The following is a 7,669-nucleotide window of genomic DNA, read 5'->3' as shown; positions in this document are numbered from 1 at the left end:
CTAGCATCTATACATAGACAAACTATATTTACTTTATTCTAACAGCTCATTCATTAGTTCGCTAAGTTTCCTTCTACCCCAGAAACCACTAAGAGTGTTAGTGACCATGGAAACACAAACCTCTGTTCTCCCCATCATATCCCACACCCTTTCCATCATTGTTAATCTACCCACTACCATATTACTCCTAGCCTCCAATACCCCAAGTCTCATATTATCGCAAGGCTCAGTACACAGGAGCCAGAGAAGGTCAGTGGAGCTCCCACAGCCTTAGTCACAGGAGGACGAGTGGGGAAGAAGATGACAGCAAAGAAGATTCCAATAAAATGTCGTAGAGGTCTACGGGGTCCAACCAAGTCCACAGCACATTATTTTGTGAGTCTCTCCAAGAGACATCACTGACATTAATGCCTGCTAGGTCCATTCTCTCAATAAATTCCAAGAAACCCTCTATGCTCTTCAGAGAGAGAGAGAGAGAGAGAGAGAGAGAGAGAGAGAGAGAGAGAGAGAGAGAGAGAGAGAGAGATAGATCCAGGCCAAGAAAGAAAGAAAAATGGCAAGAGTGAAAAACTGAAGTCAGATGAAAGGGAAAAGGTAACTCTGAGAGTTGGTCTTCCAACCTACTGATTCCTTTAGAAGGTGGAACCATAAGACAAATACTGCTTGATGTAGCTAGCTCCCTCACAGGTGCTTGTCTCGTTGGAGCAAAAACTATGCTCTTAGCATGAACCTCTCCAGGCCTGGGGTAAATAAACATCCCTCTTCTATGAGATCATGTCTCCTCTCTATAAAGCAGTTTTGTTCCATTTTTCCAGGAATGGCTCGATGTGTGCTTTCTCCATTTTGCAAGTAGAAAGACCCTGGAGAAACGGAAAGACGGTGAAAGGGCCTGCAACGGCTGTAGAGAAAACCATGCCAGAGCACAAATCTCTAGCTAGTGCTGTCAGAGCAGCTGCCTGGGGCTTCTCTTGAAAGCAGCATATGCTTCCAAGACACAGGCTTTCGGTCCCCACAGAAGGGAAACACGGTCAGCAAATCCACTGGCTTCAGGCTAGACACATCTAACAAGTTAGAAGAAGCAACTTCAGCTCCCTCCTGCTACTCAGCTTCTGTGGGCCGATGTGTTTACTTTTTGCTCTGCTCTATGGCTGAACTTCTCCCAGGAACTGTGAAATAAATGTCTGTAGTTCCAGCAGTAGGGGAAAGGGATCAATCTTAGTTCTTGACTGTGCTACCACCAACTTCTCAAATGCCAATCTCTACCTTTCTTTTGGTACCTGACACCCTGATACCAACTCAGGGAACAAGTGTGGCCCTCCCTTCTCTTTGAAGACTGTTGGCCACCAGCCCAGGAGGACAAAGGGATCAGAAATGATCAGTAGGGTTCAGATGACTATGAGTATGACAGAACAACTCCCATAGACTTCTGCAGCAAGACAAGTCTACTGTATTGTTTCAGAGATAGGCTATATAAGGGCTCTTTTAAAGGTATGGGAGGAAAGGGCTAATTAGACATAGCATCAGGCAGTCAGGAAGGGTTGGTTATAATATAGCACCTATTTATCATATGGTGAGAAGCCAGAGTGGGACTTGTTTGCTGAGCTTTGCAACCTTGCAGAGAACTTTGAACATGGTCATTTTTTCAGACAAGGCCAAACATCTGTGTTCAGGGACACTATCCAGGCAAAGTCAGGCAGAGACAGAAAAGCCCCACTGAGAAAGGAAGTCCTCCAGTTTGGGCTGAGCTCAAAAAGCCAACCCGTCTTGGGGGACTGCACAGCATTCTCCAACAGACAGGGGTGTTCACATCTCAGACTCTTCTATGCCTGTCCTAAGGACATATCATAGAGAAAAGTGATTAAGCAATAATAATGTTTCTTCAAGTGGACAATAGGTGAACTGGGGAGAGGGGAAGATGGTGAAGCACTCTAGAAACATGAAGTAAGAATTTCACTACAGGTAAGAGAGATAGAGATAAGGTATATACATACCCTAGTAGGGTTATGGCCCATGGCTGATGGGTTTTACAGTTAATATGATAAATCTAGTCTCTTTGCTATTGTTATTAGATGGGGTGGGTGGGTGTGTCTGTCTGTCTGTCAGTCTGTAAGAGAGGGGGAGGGAAACGGCGCATGCGTGCCACACGTCATGTGGAAATCAGAAAACAAGACAACCCTCGATGTCCATTTTTGCCCTCTGCCTTCTTTAACTTAGGGCCTCTTATTTACCACACCATGTCAGGCTATCCATTTTAGAAGCTTCTAGTTCTCCTGTCTCTACTTTTCATCTCACAACAGAAGTGCTGGAATTGAACACCTGCTCTACTGTGCCTACCTAACTATAAATGGGTTCTGGAGACCCAAACTCATGCCCAGTTTTGTGTGAGTTCTAAGAATGCAAACTCATGTCCTCTTGCTTGCCTGGCAAATATTTAACCCAGTGGGCCATCTCCTTACCCCCCCCATCCCATTCTATTCTGAACTGCCATGTTTCTCCCTCCATAAACCAGTCTTGTTAGAGGGCACCTGATCCTCCAGGGTATAGGTGATTGTTCCAAGTCAGGAGGCTGAGTTCTTTTGTCACAGCATTACTATTTACTAGTATGACCTAAGCAGGCCTTTGCCACTCTGGGGCTCAGCATTGCTTCCTGCAATGGGAAAGTGCTGGATCATCACTGTATCCTTCCTAATCTCCTGCAGGCTTCACACACACACCATATTATTCTCTTAGAATTTTAGAGTCATCATGTCAGCCTTCTAAATAAAATTTAGTTCATATTAATTTCATAGGGTCTCAAAATAGAAAAATGCACATTTTGAGTCATAATCCTGGTCAGGTCCATGATCATTGTTGAGAAGGGATGGAAATCGAGCCCTGTCTTTGTGTCTGAGGAGTCATCTTTCTCACTGAAGTCCTCATTGCATTTCTGCCCATGTCATTATAATGTAACCCATAAGTGAGACGTAGGATCTCCGGATTCTGAAGAAGGAACCTTCAGGATCTAGGAGCTAAAATTTGTCTCAAAGTCTATGCTTTTTGGACTTCTCCATGTATCTTAGCTTCTTTTCTACAACTGTGGCAAAACATCATGACCAAGGCAACTGAAAGAAAGAAAGAAAGAAAGAAAGAAAGAAAGAAAGAAAGAAAGAAAGAAAGAAAGGAAGGAAGGAAGGAAGGAAGGAAGGAAGGAGGAAGGAAGGAAGGACGCATTCGGGTTTATAGTCTCAGAAGGTCAGAGTCAGAAGGTCAGATGGTGGAGCAAAGGCACAGCAAAAACAACATCTGAAAAGTCACATCCTGATCCCCAAGTAGGAGCAAGAAACAGGGACACTAGGGACAGAGCAAATCGTTTGAAACCTCAAATCCCACCCCCAACCCCCAGTGATACGTTGCCTCCAACAAGGCTATACCTCCTAATTCTACCCAAACAGTTTCACTAACGGTGACCAAGTATTCAAATATTTGAGCCTGTAAAGACCATTCTCATTCAAACCACCATATGATGCTTCCCGGTCTCTGGGTTCCAAGGGCAGGCGAGGAGTAGGTATGGATAGGACATCACTATCATACAGCAAATTAGCAACCATGTTGATTCTCTTCACTCTCTCCTGTTGTCTGAATTCCATATCCTCTTCCTATGAATGCGCCATATGCTTCTCAAAATTTTGCCTTAAAATTATTATTGTTTCATTAGTTCTCATGAACATACTTCCATCTTGGTTGGATGCTTAATAAGTAGAATAAAAATTTCATCCCGGTTCAATGGGGAAAAAACTAACACCTATAAACGTTCTCAGACTTTACTAGGTGTTAGGCTTGCAAGAAAACACTGAGTGGGTCACCGTTGCGGGTATGCAGTGATGAATGGCTCTTGCTGTTCTCTCGTTTCTCACAGACCCTTGAAAGAAGCCTGGAGTTACTAACAGACACTGTCAATTTTCTCTTTGACCACCTGAGCGTGGCCATGTGCCACACCAGCCTGCCACACAGCCCGCTAAGTACTACAGATCCAGGAGACCACTCTGCCCAGTCACTCGCCTTTACAACCTGTCCTTGGGTATCTTAAGCAGCCTGGATACAGGATTGCAGTCCAATTGGTACAATACAGATGATACTCTATATATCTTTTTTATTTTTTCCTATCTACAATTTTTAACAGTTTTGAGTGTATGTGTGTGAGTGTGTGCATGTATGTGTATGCACATGCACATGTTTGCATGTGCGTGCAAGTATGTCATAGCACCTGAGTGGCAATCAGAGGACAACTGCAGGATTCGGATCTTTCCTTCCACAATGTGGTCCCTGGGATTTGAACTCAGGTTATGGGGCTTGGCAAAAAGGGTCCTCGCCCACAGAACTGTCTCCCCAGCGTGCTCTGCAAATACTTTTTGCAAACTAAAGGGACAAAGTGAAAAAGAAATCTAACAATTATCCAGTTGTGCCCTCTCCAGAACTGGCCACCACTCGTCGCTTGTCATGATCATTTCCAGTACTTATTTATATATTTACTCGTCTGTGTTTTTTTGGTGTTTGAGGAATGTTTTATTTTGGGTTTGGTTTGTATATTTGTTTTGTTTTGTTTGAGACAGAGTCTCTTGTAGCCAATGCTGGCCTTAACCTCACTATATAGCCAAGGATGATCTGATCCTCCTGCCTCAACCACTCAGGCACTGGTATTAGAGGTGTGCACCACCACGCCCAGTTTTGCTCTGGTTTTTTTTTTTTTTCCCCGAAGAAGGCTTGTGTTTTTAAGTTCCTTGTGTGTGTAAAACAATGCATTCCTAGGAATGGAGGAATTGTACAGTAGTTAAAGCACTTGCTGTGAAAGCACGAGGTCCTGAGTCTAGATCCCCAATACCTAGCTAGACCTGCAAAGATGAAGACAGAAGGATGCCTAGGACTTACTAGCCAGATAGTCCAGCCAGCTTATGAGCTACAGATTGAATAGCAGACCCTGACTCAAAACAACAACAACAACAACAGCAACAGCAACTCAAGTGGAAAAGTAATTGAGGAAGACTACGAATATCAGCCTTGGGATTCCACAAGCACATGCATGCACACACCCCCAAATACATTCTATTATAAATATTTTAGTGCAGAAAAATCACCAAGTCAAATGTAATAGGCAAGAATCTAAACCATGAATAATTCCTGTTCATATTAGACTGAAATGATCCCACATAGCTTTTCATAGTTCAGTATAGCAATAGAGAAAGTTAAGAGCCAAAAGGGGGGGGGGAGAAAATTTCATGTACAAAAAATGGCTTATACTTATATAAGCAGTTTAGTTTTCATTTAAAAAAATACTGATTTTAAATCTACTTTGGCTTTAAAAGAAGTAAAAAAAAAAAAAAAAGAAATTACAGTAACATTAAAGAAACCGTTGAGTTTCAAATACATGCTTCCCCACGTTTTAATATTTAAAAGATACCTCTGCGGTTAAGAAGCGAGTTTTTAAAACACTAGAGGGTTGGTATTTTGTGAAATCTAGTTATTTTGGTAAGGACTCTTCTTAGGACTTCCTGCTGCTTGCTATGAAGGTTGAAGATTCAGAGTCACATTTCCTGGAGTCGCAGCTCACTTTGGAGAGTTCTTGCTTAGCATGCACAAAGCCCTGAGCTCGGTCCTCCTGTGGCATAAACCTATTTGTGGCCCATGATCTCAGTACTTGGAAGGTTCCTGCAGAAGAATCTGGAGTTCAAGGTCATCCCTAGCTACATAATGAGTTCAAGGCCAGACTGGGACGCAGGAGGCTTTGCTCTTTGAGGAGCTGAGCTTCGACATCCAGCACTCACAGGAAAGCCCAGGGTGGAAGTCTACATTTATCACCCCAGCGCTAGGGAGGGAAGGAATGAAGACAAGAAAATCCCTGGAGCTTGCTGGGCAGCCACTCTGTACAACCGATAAACTTCATGTTCAATAAGAGACCTTGTCTCAAAAACTACGATGGAAAGTGACTAAGAAGAATATCCAACGTCCACCTCCATCTAGCCTCCAGATACGTGTGCACACACAAACATGCACGCACATAAGTGCATGCCACACATTCCCCAAAAAGGGAATAATAAATGGCATCCGCTGTCCTTTCTTCTGGACCTTCTTGTGTTTATAATTACGTTGCACGCTTACATTGTCTCGGTTTGTAACAGTCTCATTCTGTTCATCAAACATTATCCCCATAGCAGCTCAGAGCTCACTGTTCACTCTGACGGAATCGGTGCTCACCGGCTGTATTTAGCAAGACTGTGTTCCCACTGCAGTTCACACCTGAAGAGGTTTTGTGTGCTTGTAGTTCCCTCCGAGAAGTTCTTAGAACTGCAGCATCCCTTGAAGCTTTTGTTCTTTTCTCTATTAGGTTAGAAACACTTAACATATGGTCTGTCCTTTGAAACTCGCCGTACGTGGTGTGCACTACCTCCGGGTAATGCATTGTGACCCAGATCTCAAGATTAACCCCCTCCCATCACTGAAACCTTATGCTCCTAGGATAGCCACGCCCACTTCCCCTCTCCCTCCTGCCCCTGGTGGTTCTCTCTGTGTTCGCCACATCCACACACTTGACTATTTTTCATGCCTCGCGCGCATACTTGACGTCAGCATGTGCATCCTTCGGTGGATGGCTTATTTCCTCCAGATTAGTCTTTGCTGATGAACACAGCACAACATAATTCGTTGTTTGTCTATGTCATGTTTTCTTTACCCACTCACGGTGGGCGCTGGGGTTGTTTCCACAACTTGGCTGTTGTGACTAACCCTGCAGTGGCCTCTCTCCAGTTCTTTTGGGTAGATATCTAGAGTGGATTTGTGAGCTCATCTGGTAGTTCTAGATGTAACATTCTGAAGAACGCCCATATTTTCTCTAGCTTCCTCTGGAAGATGGAGAACTCTCAGCTTTTCCAGTGTCATGCCTACCTGGATGCTGCCATGTTCCTGCCTAGATGATAATCGACTGGACCTCTGAACCTGGAAGCCATCCCCAATTAAATGTTGTTCTTTATAAGAGTTGCCTTGGTCATGGTCTCTATTCACACCAGTAAAACCCAAACTAAGACACCTCACATATGCTGACAAGCCAGCAAGTGCTCTCCCACTGTGCTATGTCCCCAATGTGATATTTATATATGTTATGTATGGGGTATATATATGTATATACATATATGTGTGTACATACATATATATTATATCTTAGATAGATTTTAAATATATATATGAATATATATTTGAACAGGGTCTCAGTTAGTTCCCCTGGATAGATTTTAATTGAGAATCCTCCACCTTAACATCCAAAGCAGGCAATGATACCAGCCTACACCAGACTCTGCTGGCAGCCAATGTTTCTATGCTCAAATTTTCTTTGTCCTTTTATGGATATCAGTTTTTATTCCATTGCTTTAAATTTTGTGGGATTTTTGTTACATTTATTTAGGTTGTCTCAAATCTTTCCTCTAGGTTAATAAATAAATTTTAATCAATATTTTCATTTTGTTCTTTGCTGTTATCAAAAGAAGAGGAAGATGGAAGTTGTCTCTCGAGGCTCACCTTGAAACCACTCCAATTCATAAAAAAGATAAATCACGGGTGTTTTATTATAGGTGTGGCAGGGGAGCATGGCTACAATAGGAACTTTTATTGTTCTTGTGCTTGCTCTCCCCCTCCTCCTGCTCTT

This window comes from Mus musculus, chromosome 12 (genome assembly GCF_000001635.26).
Source record: "Mus musculus strain C57BL/6J chromosome 12, GRCm38.p6 C57BL/6J".
Lineage (NCBI taxonomy): Eukaryota > Metazoa > Chordata > Mammalia > Rodentia > Muridae > Mus > Mus musculus.
This window is presented reverse-complemented; position numbering follows the sequence as displayed.